This window comes from Micropterus salmoides, unplaced genomic scaffold (assembly GCF_014851395.1).
Source record: "Micropterus salmoides isolate LMB-PRFRI ecotype aquatic unplaced genomic scaffold, ASM1485139v1 Ms_hic_scaffold_1, whole genome shotgun sequence".
Classification (NCBI taxonomy): domain Eukaryota; kingdom Metazoa; phylum Chordata; class Actinopteri; order Centrarchiformes; family Centrarchidae; genus Micropterus; species Micropterus salmoides.
In genome coordinates, this window is record NW_024040040.1 from 1,557,652 (window position 1) to 1,579,247 (window position 21,596).

At 45.0% G+C, this 21,596-nt stretch overlaps 1 protein-coding gene across 2 annotated transcripts in view; it reads right to left on the reverse strand.

The window, feature by feature from the left end:
* LOC119896490 (NACHT, LRR and PYD domains-containing protein 12-like) overlaps positions 1-21,596 on the reverse strand; it is a 67,665-nt gene that overhangs the window by 24,992 nt on the left and 21,077 nt on the right. The window contains exons 1-2 of one of the 2 annotated variants that reach the window (XM_038710048.1): positions 4,489-5,296; positions 3,970-4,069 (exon numbers count right to left, since the gene is read on the reverse strand). The exons of the other annotated variant lie outside the window; for it this stretch is intronic. The gene's annotated coding sequence lies outside the window, so the exon portion shown is untranslated. Of the gene's footprint in view, positions 1-3,969; positions 4,070-4,488; positions 5,297-21,596 lie in introns of those variants that run through there. 2 annotated transcript variants of the gene reach the window in all.

Genomic DNA, 21,596 nt, shown 5'->3' on the forward strand with positions numbered 1-21,596 from the left:
TAGGCTGCACACCTCCACCTGCTCAGCCAGGTGATAGGCTGCACCCCTCCAGCTGCACGCCTCCAGCTGCACACCTCCACCTGCTCAGCCAGGTAACGGCTGCACACCTCCACCTGCTCAGCCAGGTAACAGGCTGCACACCTCCAGCTGCACACCTCCATGCTCAGCCAGGTAAGGCTGCACACCTCCAGCTGCACACCTCCACCTGCTCAGCCAGGTAAACAGGCTGGACACCTCCAGCTGCTCAGCCAGGTAACAGGCTGCACACCTCCAGCTGCACACCTCCACCTGCTCAGCCAGGTAACAGGCTGCACACCTCCAGCTGCACACCTCCAGCTGCACACCTCCAGTGCTCAGCCAGGTAACAGGCTGCACCTCCAGCTGCACACCTCCAGCTGCACACCTCCAGCTGCTCAGCCAGGTAACAGGCTGCACACCTCCAGCTGCACACCTCCACCTGCTCAGCCAGGTAACAGGCTGCACACCTCCAGCTGCACACCTCCACCTGCTCAGCCAGGTGACAGGCTGCACACCTCCACCTGCTCAGCCAGGTAACAGGCTGCACACCTCCAGCTGCTCAGCCAGGTAACAGGCTGCACACCTCCAGCTGCACACCTCCACCTGCTCAGCCAGGTGACAGGCTGCACACCTCCACCTGCTCAGCCAGGTAACAGGCTGCACACCTCCAGCTGCTCAGCCAGGTAACAGGCTGCACACCTCCAGCTGCACACCTCCAGCTGCTCAGCCAGGTAACAGGCTGCACACCTCCAGCTGCTCAGCCAGGTAACAGGCTGCACACCTCCACCTGCTCAGCCCACCTCCACCTGCTAAGCCAGGTGACAGACTGCACACCTCTACAGGCTGCACACCTCCAGCTGCTCAGCCAGGTAACAGGCTGCACACCTCCACCTGCTCAGCCCACCTCCACCTGCTAAGCCAGGTGACAGACTGCACACCTCTACAGGCTGCACACCTCCACCTGCTCAGCCAGGTAACAGGCTGACAACCTCCAGCTGCACACCTCCACCTGCTCAGCCCACCTCCACCTGCTCAGCCAGGTGATAGGCTGCACACCTCCAGCTGCACACCTCCACCTGCTCAGCCAGGTAACAGGCTGACAACCTCCAGCTGCACACCTCCACCTGCTCAGCCCACCTCCACCTGCTCAGCCAGGTGACAGACTGCACACCTCTACAGGCTGCACACCTCCACCTGCTCAGCCAGGTAACAGGCTGACAACCTCCAGCTGCACACCTCCACCTGCTCAGCCCACCTCCACCTGCTCATCCAGGTGATAGGCTGCACACCTCCACCTGCTCAGCCAGGTGATAGGCTGCACACCTCCAGCTGCTCAGCCAGGTAACAGGCTGCACACCTCCAGCTGCACACCTCCACCTGCTCAGCCAGGTAACAGGCTGACAACCTCCAGCTGCACACCTCCACCTGCTCAGCCCACCTCCACCTGCTCAGCCAGGTGACAGACTGCACACCTCTACAGGCTGCACACCTCCACCTGCTCAGCCAGGTAACAGGCTGACAACCTCCAGCTGCACACCTCCACCTGCTCAGCCCACCTCCACCTGCTCATCCAGGTGATAGGCTGCACACCTCCACCTGCTCAGCCAGGTGATAGGCTGCACACCTCCAGCTGCACGCCTCCAGCTGCTCAGCCAGGTAACAGGCTGCACACCTCCAGCTGCACACCTCCACCTGCTCAGCCAGGTAACAGGCTGCACACCTCCAGCTGCACACCTCCAGCTGCTCAGCCAGGTAACAGGCTGCACACCTCCAGCTGCACACCTCCAGCTGCTCAGCCAGGTGACAGGCTGCACACCTCCAGCTGCACACCTCCACCTGCTCAGCCAGGTAACAGGCTGCACACCTCCAGCTGCACCTCCAGCTGCTCAGCCAGGTAACAGGCTGCACACCTCCAGCTGCACACCTCCACCTGCTCAGCCAGGTAACAGGCTGGACACCTCCAGCTGCTCAGCCAGGTAACAGGCTGCACACCTCCAGCTGCACACCTCCACCTGCTCAGCCAGGTAACAGGCTGCACACCTCCAGCTGCTCAGCCAGGTAACAGGCTGCACACCTCCAGCTGCACACCTCCACCTGCTCAGCCAGGTGACAGGCTGCACACCTCCACCTGCTCAGCCAGGTAACAGGCTGCACACCTCCAGCTGCTCAGCCAGGTAACAGGCTGCACACCTCCAGCTGCACACCTCCACCTGCTCAGCCAGGTAACAGGCTGCACACCTCCAGCTGCACACCTCCACCTGCTCAGCCAGGTGACAGGCTGCACACCTCCAGCTGCACACCTCCACCTGCTCAGCCAGGTAACAGGCTGCACACCTCCACCTGCTCAGCCAGGTAACAGGCTGCACACCTCCAGCTGCTCAGCCAGGTAACAGGCTGCACACCTCCACCTGCTCAGCCAGGTAACAGGCTGCACACCTCCAGCTGCTCAGCCAGGTAACAGGCTGCACACCTCCACCTGCTCAGCCAGGTAACAGGCTGCACACCTCCAGCTGCTCAGCCATTTGAACCAACACTCCTCAGTGAACTTCTCGGCTGCAGTCTGAGAGCATTTTCTAGTTAAGCAGCGTCTGTAGATTTATCATGATGGATTCAGGCCTGCCATGTTTTTAGGAGTCTGTTCACACTGATAGAAGCTAATAAAAACACTAATTTTGTGAAAATATGTCAATTAAAAATGTTTTTGAAAGTTCGGCCCCCACAGTGTCTGCTTAGAACAAATGTAGTTGAGGACCCCTGACGTAGACCACGTAAGCCTGGACGATTTATTTTTGTTTGTCCAAATGCAAATGGGAAGTCATGGACGATCAGATTATTTTGTCACCATATGCATGCCGCACATCTCCGTGAAGCTAGGAGGCTCAGCTAGAATCTCAAACTGACCATTTGTATCCACACCAAACACACATCAAACACCAAACATCTAAATAAACTTATTTCACAACATAAATCGCTCTGTGATCACCGTACCTGGTTGCACAAGATCCCTTCCACATATCTCTCCTCTCATGCTACACTGCAGTCCCACCAATCTTAAGACAGCTGAGCTTCAGCCCTGTTCAGCTGTGTAACTCAAATCACTCAACTCACAGAGTAATTAGCCAACTAATAACAAACGCAGCAATATACATTTACAGTTACAACTACTGACTTATTTTTGTTATTTTCACTGTATTCAGTCCAAAAACAGAGTTTCAGTTTGGTTTTACACCGCTGTGTATGAGTCCAGGGCTGAAAAACACCAAAAATGTAACTATGATAAAACCCAGAGAGAAGAAACTTTTAAAGAGTTGGATTGAGTCTGGCTCAATGCTCACCCTTATTCAAGGGCAGACAAGTCGTTCTCCACTAAGATTGCACCGAGATGGAAAGACTGTACAGAGTGGTGAGGAAAATTAGCCCTCTGAATTATGAGATTGTTTTGGAAGATTTAGGGAAAGATCTGCGCACTGTGCATGTGGCTCAGCTTAAACCTTGTTACCCCACAGCAGAGGAGTGGGAGAAACATCAGCGTTGTCGCCTTCCAATGATCTTTGAAGAGCAGTCAGAGGAAGTTTTTCTGTTGAGGACAGGCTCTTTTATTCCACGTGTCTAGTGTGGCTCCAGCAACAATGATCTATTAATATTTAAAATCACAGACGCATGGTCCAGACAGCCACCAGGCTTGAATGTACGCTGTACAGTATATTTACTCAGAGCTCAGGTGTGGCGTTTCTAGTTTTTGAAAATGTATTTTAATAACACTAAATACCTTTAATAACTGTACTTTAGGGTTGGGCGATGTCTACAAAATTTCCATCGGACGATGTCTACAGTGAAAAAAAAAAAAAAGCTGACTGACAAGATATAACACGACCACCCAGACATGTCAGCTCAAGCTGAACTAAACATGCCACAGCCTGCTGAGAGGGAGTAAAGAGAAAAGAAGCTTACCTTTCAGGTCTGCCAGGAAACGTCAGGATCCTGCTGTGTCTGACTTTACGCCGGTGGAGACGACGCTTTGAAAAGCACGATGTAGTTTGTTTTCTGCCAGCTGAAGAAAGGAAAGAAACATCAGCTGTTCATCAGATTCTTAATAATCCAACAACATGGAGATTTCTCTCAAACACAAGAGTTCTCCAAACTCTCTGCTGAAATAAGAAGTGAACAACTACTACAAACATTAGACAGCAAGACACAAACCCTGAAGGGACTAAAGACAAACTTGGTGTTAAACTATCAAACAAAGCAACTTCTACTTTCTTCAAAGTGCTGAAGAAGAAGACTCTCACTGGACGCCTGCAGAGAAAAGGCGTCCACACAGGTGAGCTGTTTCCTGGAATGGAAGCAGGACAGGCAGGAAGCAGCAGCAGCAGATTTTCACAATAAGAGGACGTCTAGCTGTGCTTTTATTCTCTAACACAGACAGCTGTGTGGAATTATTCATCATCTGAAGAAATGTAGAGATCATACCTCTGTTGATGGAGATCCTGACTTTGATCTGCGTTTCTTCGCTGCTCTTATGAAGCAGGGAGAAGTTTCTCAGCAGCAGCAGACCCACGAGCTTCTGAGTGGAGGAGAGATTCAGCACTCGTCTGATTACAAGCTGAATCTTTCATTTGTTGTGGAGATACAGTAACTCACACATTAGTTCATATGAAGCTGAGAAAACAAGAAATCAGTTTAGACTATGGACCTGATCCACAACTCTCCCCTCTCTCCCTCCTCCTCTGAAAACTGGTTTTCTTTCGTTCCACAGTTGACGACAAGTTAACAAACCTTCAGCTGAAGCACAGAGAGGCTCGGTTTGTTGGCACCTCTTCAGTTTTTCTTTCAGGTGTTGTTGTTACAGCGACTCGCAAGGAAACATTCATTTAATCTCCACCATCTGAGTCTCAAAGTGCAGATTTCTGATCTAAGTGTGGTAAAGTGAGTCTAGAGCTGTTTGTTCCTGTTAATAAAGAGGAAACTGCTTCACTGAGTTTATCCTGAGTGAACCACAATATTACACAGGAGGCCTCCAACTAACGAAGGAACAGAGTCGTACTTGGTGAGAGACATTCTTTTTATCGCCCACATTTCCAGAGAGAAGCAGCCAATCACAGAGGCAGACGTGACGAAAAAATGAGCCAAAATCTGCAGATCACTGACATCAGGTCTGTAAACACAAGCCATTTATTCCCCACATGCTAAATGAAATGATCCTGGTTCTTATGAGTGTTTCTCAGAAAGGAACAGATCCATCAGATCCGGCTCCTCCAAAGAGCCCTGATCCCCATCACTATTTTCAAAGGTAAAAACATCAGACTCACTCAGCTTGTTCCTGTGGATGTCCGTCAGATCAGCAGCCTGATGGCGTCTCATCCAAGTCCGTCTGTAGAGAGAGAGATTATGGTGACTCCTCCCATAATCAGTCATGTGACTGCAGCTGCTGTCTCACCATCAGAACATGCAGACTGACTGGTCTGAAGACACAAAGTCAGTCCCAGAGAAACCAGTTCACCTGGTGTTTTGCGAGCTGTGACATGTAACCATCTCCAGTGAGATGGAACATTTCTGCCAACCTGTCCTGCTCTACTTTAGGCTCAGCAGGTGGTTCATACATTTCTTGTGTTGTCTCTCTGATGCTGAAGGTTTTGTTGTTCTGAGGTCAGTGAGTCAGAGAGAATCTGACTTCAGTCAAACAGCCACATTAGCCCTAAATATCAGCGCTCAGTGAGCAGCAGCAACACACAGACATGAACTGAACAAAGATCCCTGTCAACTTTCACACAAACATCATTTAAAGCAGCATTATGTACTAACTGATCTTAAAACAACAGCTGAGTACTTCCTCCAGTCCAACAGTCCTTCCTGCTGGGACAGATGTTTGTCTCTATAAATACTCAGGAGCTCTGCTCACATTAGAAAGAAGTAGGAAGTGGTCTCTGAAACCAAAGCCTGGAATCCTGGTGGCTCTTCATGGTCTGATTCTTTAGACAAAACCAATTAAACCTTTCTATGTGGTTCTCTCCATCAGATCTCTGTGAACTATGGAAGCAAACACAGCGCACCACTTCCTCCAACTGTTTGAGAGAGGAGCACCCAGATCCTGATCACCCGGAGAGGTCTGACTGCTGGCCTCAGCTCTGTGGAGTGAGCAGGAAAGGTTTCTATGGCACTGAATTCAGAGGAGACGGCCAGGGCTCCAGGTCTGGAGGGAAGAATGGCTCCTGGGTCTGAGCTGACAAACTAAACTCCTCAGCATTAAGTTCACAATGGACAGAACTGAAACAGACATGCAATCATTTCTGTTGACCTGAAACATACTAATACTACCTTAAATCTAAAAGGCACCACCTTAAAGAATTTACACCATTGTTAAAATCCTAATACCACCTTAAAAATCCTGATGCCACCTTAAAACCAGTTAAAGCCCTTAAACCACCTTAATAGTCAGCGTGGTAACAGAAGCATCTTAACTGAGACGCAGCTCAGTATCTGCTGTTGTCATGTTTAAGGCCGAGTGCAGCGGCAGGAAAACTGAGGTGGGGGCCCAAAATGCAGACCTTGAGAGGAGAAATAAATTTATTAAACAAACAAAACAGGCTCATGTCCAAGCACAAGAAAGTCCAAACACAGGAAAATCCAAACCAAACATAATCCAAAGGGGGAAACAGGGAATCAAAGGGAAAGCAGGGGAAAGAGCTCAGGCAGAACACTCAACAAACGATGAGGACGCAACAAAGACAGAACAGAACTGAGCGCTTAAATGCACAGGCAAACGAGCAGGGAGGGGGCGCACAGGTGAACCACATGAGGAACTACTTAGGCACAGCAGACACAGTGAAACAGGAAAGCGAGACAGACCATGAGACCAAAACAGAACAGAATAAAGAATAAATCAAAAGGAGCAAAAACACAAGCAGATACAGATCCACTAAAGTCCAAAACCCAGGTAGAGGTTAGAAACTAACAGAAAAAGAACAAAGCTAGACGTGAACACCAGACACTGACGATGACAGAATAAAGCAGGAAGTAAAGCACAAGACAATACTCAAGGACGTACAAGACAAAAATAACTAAGGACAAGGAAGGACAGAATGAGATGCAAAGAGGGACACATGGGACAAAGGCAGAAACAGGAAACACACAGGGAAAAATACAACTCACATAAAAACAGAATCCAAAACTAAAGTTCCAACAAGTGTCCAGAGATGGTTGAGCCAGCCATTCACCAAGATCAGCATGTTACTGAGCACTGTGAGGAGAATCTGGCATTACATCTGGTCAGGAGGCTCAGATAGTTTCCAGCTTTTTAGTCTCTTTTCTCTCCCACACGTTGTCAGAGAGCATCAGTTTGACTTAAATGGCTTTGGTGGGCAGAAAGTAGAAACTGATGACCAATGATGGTAACAATCAGGGACTGCTGGGAGTTGAACCCATGATCTCCTGTTTATAAGTTTTAACCCACTGAACCACCACACCTCCACATGTAGACAGAGCTCCCTGGTAAATGATTCACAGAGACCAGCATGCTCCTCACCACTGCTGGGAGCTGGTTTCTCCTTTATTCACCCAGACTTGACTTCACAGACACACCTTTGTCTCACAGGGGGACATCACACCTTTTAGAGTTGTTTTATTTTGAAATCTCTTGGACCTTCATGATTTCTTTCTTACGTTCTTTCTTTGGTAAAATAAAAAATAATGAAAAAGTAACGGACTCACCTGTTCCTCGGAGGTCAGCTGTGTTGCAGTCAGACAACGGCGGAAATTCACGCAAGCGATTTCGGTGGGTTTGAACATTTTTGTTGGTTGTTTGAAGTATTTTAGGGTTTTTTGATCACAGACACACAGTTTCATCACGTACCTCAGAGAGTCCGAGCCGAGGTTTGAACCCACGTCTCCAGGTCGCCGCTCGGCGTCCTTCACCACCGGACCGTCTTCAGTACCGACGAAGACTAACAAGCAGAGAGAGGAAGAAGATCAGACTGAGGGAGGAACCTGCAGAAGATCCACCTCCATCAGTCTGGAGAGGAAACTCTGGATGATGGACTTCCTGGCTGTTGACTTTCTAATCATTTGGTTGTCCAGCTGCTCGTCTCATCATTTACAATTAAACAAGAACTCTTTGTACTGTTGGCCCAAATGGTCCTGCGGTCAGGACTCCTGGTTCCCGTCCAGATGGTTCGGGTTCAAGTCCAGGTGTGGGAGAAGATGGTGTCGTCGCTCCTTCTGTTTTTAGGATCTGAACATGTGCGCGGCGCTAACCACGCTAGCTAGTTAGTGTCAGATGAAATGTGTTTCTTTGTTGTAACAGTGCTTCTTGGCACACACTGCTGTGAGATGGCTTCCCATTCTTCAGCCAGCATTTGAAATCAGAAATGCTTCTTCCAGTAATGCCGTCTTCTTCCTCTGCTTGTAGTATCTGACAGTATCTGACAGCAGTGTGTGAGCAGGCTGCTGAGCAGCATGAGGAGCTGCCAGGCTGTTGTGGCTGTGGACTGCTTCTTCACACGCTGCTGACGCTTCTGTGTGTTAAATGAAGAAATATGTCTGTTTCTTCACACTTCAATCATCCAATTGACTAACAGAGTATTTTGACAGTGAGGTATTTGTACTTTTACTGTAAAGGATCTGAATCCTTCGTCCACCGCTGCTATTTTCCAGCTGCAAATGATCCATAAAAACAGCACAGACTGGATTAAAACATCCTTTTGGGGCCACATCACATGTTAAAAGCCAGATATGAACAGAAGCAAACATTCAAAGACCTCGATGGTGTCAAACTCAGTGAGAACAGTTCCATCAGGGAGGCTTGTGGGACCTGGAGTGGTCTGCCAGAGCCTGGACTTTACCTGAGGACGGGTAAGCTGAGTCGTTCACACAGAGTTAATATGTATCGCACGCTCTTTCAATCTTCCTGTTTCCAGAGTGTCGAGGAGGAGAGAACACACAGCTGTACACTCATGAGTTAACAACACAGCAGATCAGTGGAGCAACACTGACCTCTGCTGGAGAGTTTAGGAACAAAAACCCACCGCGTTTTCTTCTTTAGTCAGTGCTGTTGATGAAGTTGTTCTGAACAGGAGCCTCCTGACTGAAGGGACTGCACATGCTGCTTTCCAGGGGCCTCGTTTAGAAAACTGTGCGTAGAATCCTCACTGAAAGTGTCCGTGCGCCCAAAAGACGTGTTTTTACAAGCAGCGCGTCACGTCCACACGCTGGCGCTCAGCGTTTGGCTCCATAAGGCGACGAACATGTGAGAACAATATGTGAATCTCTGCTCTGGTGTTTGCTGACGCTCTGAAAACGGCATCAGTTTAAATGTCGTTTTTCTCCTGTTCACCTTATTGAGGAGAATAAAGTGCTGCATGCAGGTATTAATGAATCTGACTCCTGATTAAACTGTCCAACAGATCTGAGGCCTTCTTTTGCAGAGACAGAATCTCCGTTTGTGTTTCTGATCCTGAATCTGGATCTTTTTGTGGCTGCAAATGATCTTAAATGATGTTTTTATTGCGCACTTCGACCAATCAAACGGCTGTTTGTTTCTTCAGAAAGGCTTTAAGCCTGGAATACTCAGAGGGAAGATTTGGATTTATTTGACACAATAGTCGGCCTCTTCATTTCAAAGCGTTTCATAGTTCTGCCATTTGAGGCGCCGTTTCTCTTCTCTCCTCTTCATTCTCCCGTCAGCTCTGCTTTTAGAGATCCCAGCCTTTGCTTGGGAAGCGGCGTCCGCACGTTTCCAGCCCTGTTTTGGACGTACGCAGCATTTCTAAATGAGGCCTCAGGTCTGTACAGCAGTGAAGCTTCAGCTCCCAAGAGTCCCTGCTTCAGTCAGTCCAGAGTTCTAGCAGCTGATCACATCAGAACATTTAGTGGCGCTCAGAGTTTGGTAGATTTCACTTGGGAATGATGGAGATTGACTCTCAACGTTGTGGCGTTTGACCTTCTTCTCCTCGTCCCCCATAGGGTCGGTCTTCTTCCTGGATCTGAAAGTGGCCCCTGCAGGTGCTTCTGTTCCTTCTCTCTGGCTCGGGCACAGGAATCTGATGGCCCCTTGCTTGTGTTCCAGTGGGTGGTGGGAATCGAACAGTAGGTATTGGTCCAAGTGTGGGTTTCCTGAAAACTCCAGTCTGCAGGCTCCTGTCTTCTTTCCTTTAATGAAATCAGATGTTAGGCTGTAGATTAATATCGCACACTGCACTCTGACTTTTACTGTCCTGTTTGAGCCTCGTCTTATTTCCTGCTCTATTTATTTCAAACATTAGATTTTAATGCTTTTCTGTTTATTGTGAAGCACTTTGAATTGTCTTGTTGTTGAAATGTTCGACACAAATAAACTTGCCTTGTTGCTACACTCTCGGCCAACTTTTCAAAGTAAAATGTCCTGATATTCTGCTTCAACAAACATGTTTTCCTGCTGGGGTAAACTGCACTGAGTGGTTGGATCTGCCTACTCAATCCGAAAAGGACTATTTTATTATTTTACCTACAATTCTTGGGTTAAGATCTGTGGCTGCTTCTCAAGTCTCTTATTTGCATCCACTTTTCCCTCACTTGTGGCTTTTCCTTGCGTCTTAGTCCCGCCCACCGCGGATTCATGGAGAGACGCAAGGAAACAAAGGAAGGAGGCTGATGGCAGCCGGATCAGCTGATCGCAGCCGGATCAGTTGATCGCAGCCGGATCAGCTGGTCGCAGCCGGATCAGCTGGTCGCAGCCGGATCAGCTGGTCGCAGCCGGATCAGCTGGTCGCAGCCGGATCAGCTGTCAGTCGCTCTACCAGCTGAAGAGACCTGTGATGGAGTTTGTGTCTGCAGACATGTGCACTGTGTTGGTACTAATAATCTCCCAGTTGTCAGTGCAGAGCAGCAGGATTCTCTGTCAGCTGTTTAACAAACACCTGCACATGAAGAATTCTAGGTTACTGTATGTCCTGCTCAGAGGCACAGGATCATTTCTACTGGCACAATGCTGATATTATCTGCATTTAGATTGATTGATTCTGATGTGAGTTTGTTAGTGAAGAAGCCAGAATATGATCCTGGTGTCTAAACGTTTGAGGGAAACTCATAGAAGTGGACGCTCGGTTTTAGGCTTTCTGTTTATTTCCTCTTCTGATATCCTTTAACACGACTGCATACAGTTTATTTGCAGGTCCCATCTTCACTGATGGATCACTGCGTCCATCAGATGCAGTAGGTGAGATGCCTGGATGTGCGGGCTCCTGAGGCCACATGTTTACTATGTTTTATTGGCCTCTGTTTGGACTAAATTCAGGAATGAGCAGCTTCACATGTGACTGAATAGAAATGATGGAAAACAGACTCTCCGAATCTCTCTGACTTTAATTGTCACCAGAATAAATAAAAGAAAGAAAAGTCTTTCTAATAAATAAATAAAGTTGTGTGTGGGGCTTTTGTTGTTCACACCTACAGTGACCTCAGATTTTAACCTGACAGTGAATCAGAAAACAAATCAAATCTAAAACTTTGAGTTAAATGTTTCTGTCCTGGTGTATCAGATCAGTCCGATCAGCTGCAGCGTCCAATCAATAGAAGGGCTACCCAGTAAGGGGGCGTGTCGCTCAGTAAAAGACCTCCGCCACTCAGAGCTCCTCAGAGATCGCTCTGCAAGATGGCGGAGCGGAACGGCTTCCGGTTCAAGCGAGGAGCGAGGACAGGAGAAATAAGAGAGTTGAGAAGCAGCCGCTGTTTCAACCTGACCTTTCTTTTCTCCGTGAGATGGAAGAATTTGGAAGGTTGTGCGACGCTGTGGAGAGCCCCCAGCTGCAGCAGCACTGCAGCCATTCATTTCTATTTTTCAGGATTTTCAGGGATCCTGCTTTCAATCAGGAGCGTCTGGCTTCACCCAGCCACAGGGAAAGATCTCTGAGCATCCGACCAGCAACACAACCCAGAGAAGTCTACTGGAGAGGGAGCGGGTGCTGGAGTGGACCCGGACAGGAGGTCTGGAGGGGGCAGATGAAGCCAGATCCTGATTTAAAGCGTGATCCACGATGATCCAGATCAGCAGAAATGAATGGCCCAGTGTAGGCACTTTACTTGCTCCTCTTTCCACTCCTCTCTTTTCCATGTTCCTGACAGCAGAATACTGGAAGTGGACTCTCTCATACGGCCTCAGCCTCTAACATCTAATCTACATATATCCTTTCTACTAATCCAGACACACTGAATGACTTTCCTTCGTCTCCCCTTGCTGGAATCTCGACGGCCTTCTTGCCTCACAAACATCTTCAATCCTCAGAACTGACTCGGGGTCCGCTGCCAGCGCTACGCCACTTATCGATCTCTTCTTTTTTATTTCTGACCCAAGTGGGAAGCAATGCAAACTACTTTGATCTACATCAGTGGTGGGTAACAGGCGGCCCGCGGGCCAAAGCCGGCCCGACAGCGATAATATCCGGCCCGTGGCCAGATTACTTTGATAGCGGCAAAAAACATTATAGCGACAGGTGCTGAAACAGATCTCAGTCATGACAGCAAAAGTTATTCACATAATCACTTCATCTCAAGTGATTGTGCCTACAAAATAAAAGCGCGAGAACGTCTTTGCAGCTGTACTTTCTGCCGTGTTTAATTGAGAGCTTTTATTTTGAAAAGTTCTGAAGAGTCCCTCGCTTGCTCGACACACCTCAGAAACAGCTGTGAGAAAAGGTGAGATGGGATTCCCCTGAATGAGAAACGCAGGACTTTCCTCTGTCTGGAGATACTGAGGAAATGAAAATAAGTCCATAGGTTGATGTGGACCAATCACTGGGAGGCACACACTAAAACACACATGGAAAACAATCTCTGCATAATCACTTTGTTGGAAAGAGAGAAAAATACTAGCTGGGATCGAACCCTGAACCCTCCAAACAGGAGTCATGTGTACTGGCTGAGCTAAACAGGCACACAGTAAATGAAGGATTAGAAATGAGAAAGTGACGATGTTCTGGCCCGCCGACTGATGACTTGAACAAACTTTGGCCCGATGCCAGACTTTTTTGCCAACCCCTGATCTACATACTCTTTTATCAGCCTCAGTGCTTCATCTTGCTGCCACTTTGACACTCGATCAATCATAACCATCCCCCTCCCTGTTATTTTGACTGTCAGCACTTCTCCTAGTTCCTCCCAAGGACTTTAGCTTCACAGCATCGGTTGTGGAAGTTACTGATCTTGGGTTTATCTGATCTCGCTCTCTGAAACAGAAAATCCAGAGTTTCCCTCATCTCAGGCTGAACATACTCAGAGATCTGTTTGATTGATGACCTGCCCGCCCTGAATTCTTCTGATCACATTTTAGAATGTGAACATGTTTCTGATGCCCAACTTCTAATCAGTACGGGCGTCACTACATTTCAGAGCGACAGGTGAGTTTAAAAAAGAAGGTAAAACAGAGAACCCAAACAACTCTGTGAAAAGAAAAGCAGGATTTTGTTTATTCAGATTCTTCTTGTTTCCATCTAGTCGTGCTTTGGCAGCGTCGTAAGACACCGTCACTACTGTAATTTTAAAAAGTAGAAAATTAAAGAGGCAGGAGGATTGGGACAGACTGGGATGAACAAGAAACCCTTCTGGTTGGATCAGGAGTCAAATTAAGCTGCAGCCATCATTTTATCTCAATTAACTGGTTTTTATTATTGTTAGAAGCCAAACTGTGATTCAAACTGGATTAACTGCACAGCCCTGATATGAGTACTGTATGGAAACCTCTGCTTTAAAGGCAGCTGGGTGAATCCATCACATCAGCTGTCCAACTGTGTGAAATCAAAGTTTGTTCTAAACCTGAGCTGTGATCTGAGCAAAATGGGGATTGCTGCTCCATAACATAAAGGAATGAAACATAAATGTATCAGTAGCATAAACCAACGCTGGTATCAGCTGAAACAGCCGGTATCAAACGTCTCCAGTCAAACCAGTACTTGAATCTAAACTTTCTGTAGTCAGGTCGTGGCAGAAAATGACTGTTTGTGTGGTTTTTCCAAGCAGCAACCTCCAACTCTCACTTCCGATACCAATATGGAAGTATCTGAAACTGCAATTCATCGAGTGGCCACTCGAAGCTGGCTGCAGAAGGGAGTCAATCTCCATTGACCCCCATGTCAAAATACCCAACTTTATAGCAGAATAAAACATGTTTACAGCCTGGTTCAAAAAATGGTTTTAGTGCATATCGCTAATTTTGCCCTTCGTGACAACTGTGAGGGGGTGAATTTTTTTGTAACTCATCTGTTTAAATTATATTAAGCCTTAAAGTTCTGCATTATTAGGGGCGTGGCCGCTTTGATTCAATTCAATTCAATTCAATTTTATTTATATAGCGCCAAATCACAACAACAGTTATCTCACAGCGCTTTTCATAAAAGAGCAGGTCTAGACCGTACTCTGTGATGATATTTACAGAAGCCCAACAGTTCCCACCAAGAGCAAGCACTAGACGACAGAGGCAAGGAAAAACTTCCTTTTAAGAGGCAGAAACCTCGAGCAGAACCATGGCTCAGGGTGGGCAGCCATCTGCCTCGACCGGTTGGGGTGAGAGAGAGAGAGAGAGAGAAAGAGAGAGAGAAGAGAGTGAAAGAGAGAGAGAGAGAGAAAGAGAGAGAGAGAGAGAGAGAGGGATGTAAGGAGAGAGAGAGGGGAGGGAGGCAGCCTACACAATATACACACAGAGGTACAGACAGCGAAGGTAATGTTGCTATAAACTAAATGAAAAATGGTACAGATATTTATAATAGTGTTAATGGTAACCATCGTAATGTTAATGATTATAATAACAATAAGACTAGCAACAATAGTCGTTGCAGTAGAGGGTGTCGAGCAGGAACACGGGGGCAGCAGGCGACCCGCAGCCACAGATCCAGACTCCACAGCTCCAGAGCCAGAAAACCTGCAGGAAGTGATAGGAGGAGAGAGGAGAGGGACGAGAAAGCACAAGACTACCAGAAAGGGGAGAAGTTGTGTTAGTAACATGCAATAATGGGATAAGGTTGCATACAGAGGGAGAGAAAGTAGAGGAGAGAGGAGCTCAGTGCATCATGGGAAATCCCCCGGCAGTCTAGGCCTATAGCAGCATAACTAAGGGATGGTTCAGGACTACCTGAGCCAGCCCTAACTATAAGCTTTATCAAAGAGGAAAGTCTTAAGCCTACTCTTAAATGTGGAGATGGTGTCTGCCTCCTGAACCCAAACTGGAACCTGGTTCCACAGGAGAGGAGCTTGATAGCTGAACGCTCTGGCTCCTAGTCTACTTTTGGAGACTCTAGGAACCACAAGTAACCCTGCATTCTGGGAGCGCAGTGCTCTGGTGGGGTAGTAAGGTACTATGAGCTCTTTAAGATAAGATGGTGCCTGACCATTAAGAGCTTTGTAGGTAAGAAGAATGATTTTAAATTCTATTCTGGATTTTACTGGAAGCCAATGCAAAGAAGCTAAAACAGGAGAAATGTGATCTCTTTTCCTGGTTCCTGTCAGAACACGTGCTGCAGCATTCTGGATCAGCTGAAGAGTCTTAATGGACTTTTTCGAGCAGCCTGATAATAAGGAATTGCAGTAATCCAGCCTAGAAGTAACAAATGCATGGACTAGTTTTTCTGCATCATTTTTAGACAGGATGTTCCTGATTTTCGCAATATTACGTAGGTGAAAAAAGGCGGTCCTTGAAATTTGCTTAATGTGGGACTTAAACGACATGTCCTGATCAAAGATAACTCCAAGATTCCTCACAGTGGTGCTGGAGGCCAAGGCGATGCCATCCAGGGAAACTATATCTTTAGATAATGCGTCACGGAGGTGCTTAGGCCCCAGAACAATAACTTCAGTTTTATCTGAGTTTAACATAAGAAAATTACAGCTCATCCAGGTTTTAACATCCTGAAGGCACATTTGAAGTTTAGCTAACTGATGAGTTTCATCTGGCTTGATCGATAGATATAACTGAGTATCATCTGCATAACAATGAAAGCTTATGGAATGTTTCCTGATAATATTGCCTAAAGGAAGCATATATAAAGTGAAGAGGATTGGTCCAAGGACAGATCCTTGAGGAACTCCATGAGTAACTTTGGCGTGCATGGAGGACTCATCGTTAACATGTACAAACTGAAATCGATCTGATAAATAGGACTTAAACCAGCTTAGAGCGGTTCCTTTAATGCCAATGAAATATTCCAGTCTCTGCAATAGGATCTGATGGTCAATGGTATCAAATGCAGCACTAAGATCTAATAAAACCAGTACAGAGACAAGTCCTTTGTCTGATGCAATAAGGAGGTCATTAGTAATTTTCACCAGTGCTGTCTCTGTGCTATGATGAGCTCTAAATCCTGACTGAAAATCCTCAAATAAACTATTGCTCTGTAGAAAGTCACACAGCTGTTTAGCAACTGCTTTCTCCAGAACCTTAGAGAGAAATGGAAGGTTAGATATAGGTCTATAGTTTGATAAAACATCCGGATCAAGTTTGGGCTTTTTCAGAAGAGGTTTAATTACAGCTACTTTAAAGTACTGTGGTGCATAGCCTGTTGATAAAGATAGATTGATCATATCTAGTATAGAGGTGCTGACTAAGGGTAGAACATCTTTAAGCAGCCTAGTCGGGATGGGGTCTAAGAGGCAGGTTGATGGTTTAGATGAAGAAATTATTGAAGTTAGTTGGTAAAGATTGAGGGAAGCAAAACAGTCTAAACATGTATCTGGTTCTACAGCTGTTTCTAAGGTTCCTGAGTTAAGAGATAAGTCGGTGCCAATTGAGGGCAGGTCTTGGTGAATTTTGTCTCTAATAGCTAGAATTTTATCATTAAAGAAGCTCATGAAATCGTAACTACTGAGAGCTATGGGAATACTTGGCTCAATAGAGCTGTGACTCTCTGTCAGCCTGGCTACAGTGCTGAAAAGAAACCTGGGGTTGTTCCTATTTTCCTCTATTAATGACGAGTAGTACGCTGCTCTGGCATTACGGAGGGCCTTCCTATAAGTTTTAAGACTATCTTGCCAAATTAAACGAGAATTTTCCACTTTGGTGGAACGCCAATTCCTCTCAAGTTTCCGTGATATTTGCTTTAATTTGCGAGTTTCAGTATTATTGCCAGTGGCACCTTTAGCTGCTGCCACTGCTAGCACTCGGTCCACCGTCTGTTAGCCTCACTCAGCTACACGGAGCTCTGAGGCTCAACCTGTCGGAGCCATTTGGACATTTCTACATGCAGATACCAGATGAATAATGGCAGGCTGTGCAGTTCATTGGAGAGAGAACCTCCAGCAAATCCATGATCTACTTGGTGAGTGAAATTCCTGTATTTTATTTATGTGTTAACATTTAACAGGCTTAGCTTAATGTTAGCTCGTTTTGCTAATTAGCCAGATATGAGCAGCCCAAAGCTGCTAAGTTAGTGTAAGTAAGTAAGTTAGTCTGTTCTAACCGCAGCTTTTAATGAGTCAAAGACAAGTCAGCAAGAAGGGAGAAGCCAAAATGTAACGTTATTAGATTAACCTTAGTGTTAGACATTAGGGTGATAATGCTTTGGAGAAAAGGCGTCTGTGTGAAGTTGTAAGTAAAGGCTCAGCTCTCAGTTAGCTGACATTATGTTAACGGTAACTTTTACTAATGGGCGATGTGAGAATTAGCTATGTCCTGTAACGGAGTCATTGTTCAGTTAGATACTAATCAGATACTATTATAAATGGCTGCACCTGATCCCAATGGACACAAATGGTTTAAAGGCAGAGAGTCGAGGGGGAAGCGGCTGCAGAGTTCTGCCTGAAACTGTCACTGTCACCACTATTTGAGCTAGCTGTCTCTCCCGAGGAGAGCCGTGCACCTCCAAGTGTCACGTTACTGTTTAAAAACGATAACGTTATACTATTCTTTGTGGGGTTCATCAGTGGGGATGATTGATTCTAAGTATATATTAAAGGCAGTTTAGAGTCATCAATGAGTTATTACACTGTGATAACTGCGTTTGATCTGCGACGTTTCTAAAAAGGAGCTTAAGAGATGGATGCATAATTCAGCAGCTGTTGTAGGCTACCTGCAGAGATTTTCATCCACCTTTTTTGCCAACATATAATGCACGTTATGCCTGCAGACAGGTAGCTGGGCTGTTACTAGGGTGATGGTTTAGTTAAGGTGATAAATTAGGTGTGTGAGAGCCGCCTCTGAGTTTATTTGGTGGATTAGAATTTGCCAAAAAAGTTAGACAAGAAAGTTAGTACAAGAAATATAAAATAAGATCCTTATAATAAACGTTCAATAAGATCTGACTTGAGTAGTTATTATTGCCCAGTGTCCAGCAGAAAACCATGTATTGCACATATTAGGAAACAGTGTATTTCACATTCTCACACCTAATTACTGTCTACCCATTGTTGTCTTTACAGGTGCCAGAGGAGCTGATTGCAGAACCCTCCAGATGTGATTAGCTGTGTCTAGCTCTATAGGAGAGAACAGCTCCAGCTTCCAGCTATTCAGCTCCTGCTTTTCTTTTTACTCACAACACCTGAACACTATGACACTGGGTTCTTATCAACATATCATTATAATAACTCTCAACACATTTGAAGTCATACAAAACTACTTTTACATTTGTAAGCTTTTAATATTGATGTTTTCATGAATGCAAGACAAGAGTTTAATTTATTAAACAATTGCTTTTGTATTAGGAATACTTTGTTATAAAGTGTATCAAACTAATTATACATAATAAAATCATTCTTCAGTCATCATCAGTTTCATATTTAAATTTTAAATAGTGTGATCTAAACTTAACAATATATTATAGTTAACAGCTGTAAATGAAATGATTAAGATGTTATTTATAGGCTAACATTTTACATATGTTAGTAGAAAGCAAAAAAATTAAAGGTTGATGTTATATACTGTTTTATTTTGACATTTCTTTAAGAGCCAAATGTGACATTGACTGAAAAGTTACTCTGTAGTGAAAAACAAAGAATTATCTGCACACTGCATAGTTTTGAAGCCCTGTAGGAAGTGTCATTTATTGCATCCTCTGAGAAGGTCTTGTGTAGTTTACATTGTATAAACTCACCTATTTACTACATGTGCATTCGGTCAGCTCTGAGACCTCAGAGTTTGCAAGGTCACAATAAAAACCACCTAGTGGGATTCATAATTAATCTGTGCAGATCATTCTTTGTTTCAGCACTTACCCACAGGATGGTTTGGATGTGTCCACATTATTCTGGGTTTAAACTTGTATTTTCACTTTTCAGCTCATCCTAGACTGATGTTCTTTAGCAAGAGTTCAGCTTTAATGTTTCATGTTTTATCTGTGGTATACGATTAGCTTTTCAGTAAGTAGTAAAGACAGGGAGTGCTAATATATACAGAATTTATTACAATGTGAACCATAAACCATATCTTTTTTTTAATGGACCTATAACACAAATATGGACAATATTTAAAACTCAAAGTAAACAGAAGGAGAGAACGCCTTTCCACGTCAGTCCACGCCAACAGATACAGACTTCCACGACAATAACAAGGCTTCCAGGTCTCTGCAGCTCTCTGGCACCAGGTGGGACATATGATCCACAGTGTGACTCTGGGAGGAAAATGTGTAATAAATTCTTCAGGTGATGAGTAAGTAAAAAATACAGATGAGTCTTTAATAAATAGAATATTGAGGTGAAGTTAATTTTCTAATGTAATTCTATTCAAAAAGTGAATCATTGATATATTCTAGATACATTTCACAAAGTGAAGCATTTCAAACCCTTTTTTTGTTTTCATCTTGATTACGGTTAACTGCTCATGAAAATAAAAACTCCAGTATCTCAAAATGTATAAACATTTTAGAATAGCCTAAATACATTTCTGTATTAGTTTGGTTCTGGTGCTCACAATGAACTTTTCGTCAGTATTCTAATTTTTTGAGATGCTCTTCTAAAAGATGCCTCAGTGTTTCAATATTGACAGCACTATTATGTCACATAAGTGGGAAAAACGGAACAAGGGAGACAGCCTTTAAATGTTTTTGTGTTGTCCTCTTAATTTTATATTAGCTATCAAATGTCCAGTAACCAAGTTGTTCTAGTAATGTTGCTTACAGTTATAGCAGGTGTGGAGGCATCAGATCCTCAACAATAATCTTGTGACCAATATAAAAAGTACCTTTCTCTCTCAAGTGTCCTATTCCAGACAATAATCCCACACAGCCCTGCCAACAGCAGCAGGGTTACTCAAAATAGCGGTGTGGGGAATTATCAACATGATATCAGCCATGGCTAACGTTTTACAGCTTCCATCATGTAACTAAGGACTCTACCGCTAGCTTATTACGTTTATCACAAGTAACATACTGTCCAAATAAATGACTCGTAACTACCGTTATGTAAAAGGGTTAATTGATTTGCTTCAAATTGTTCGTTTGAGCTGTAAGTAAATTAATGTTGGTCTCAACAAAATCTAACGTTAGTGTTGCAAAATAACATTACCCCATTTATATATTAAAAAGCATTTAAAACCTTGTGAAGTATAATGTCAATAACAGATATGTGAGTTATTTTAACATTTTCCGGTGTCTTACCATGATGAGCTGGTATGACCATAAACTGGTAACAAAACGGCCACAGGTTACAACCTCCACCATACAGCACCGAGGGTTTAGCATGAGGTAACTCGGTCATGTCGAGCTAGGCGGGAGTGGTTTCAGCAACACTACACCTCAGCTCCACTCATGACCTGCCTCTTTGCCCATGGCCAGCTCCGCCGAATTCGGGCTTCAAAACTGCTCTTCAGAAACCAACAGGTGACGTCACGGATACTACGTCCATTTTTATATACAGTCTATGGCCTTTAGCTGTAACGAGTGGACTTTATATTGACAGTACACTTCGGGCCTTTTCTCTTCTCCTGGTATTAGCTAACCAGCGGGAAAACCACAGAATGGCTAACTGCTAGCTAGCTAAGTTAGTCTTCAGCTGTAATGAGTGGACTTTATATTGACAAGAGACTTCGGGCTTTTTCTCTCTACTAACTAACCTTGTTAAAGCTCCATGCTGCTTCAGAAGTCCTCTACAGGCCTAAACTTGTAAAAATGCATATAAAATTAATATTTCAGTCCCCTGAAGTGAACTCGACTACCACCCATAAAAACCAGCACCTTGTTTGAACATCATGTACGCCGTCTGCCCCAGAACGCCACACAGCGTGAAGGCCGTTAAGCTGCTTATAGCTCTAACCCTCCGTTTCCAGTGCATATGATTCATGTAATTCTGTTACTGGCCAAATTCCTCACATATAAATCACCATTTCCAACGTTTTACCCACAATTCACTTTGGGTTTGACCTATATCATTATAAAGATTTCTGGGAGGTAGAGAAACAGTAAAGATCAAACTAACAAATGTCAAATAAAGTCTCTACAGCACTGTTTTATTCACTCATTCATTTTCATATGAATTAATTAGGGCCCGAGCTTTGTGCTTGGGCCCTATTGAAACTGCAGGGATTTTTCTTCTTTCTTTCTTTCTTTCTTTTTCTGCAAAGTAACCTCAATTTTGGGGGCCTAAACATAATCAAAAACTCACCAACCTTTGCACATAATGCAGACACGGCAAAAAAA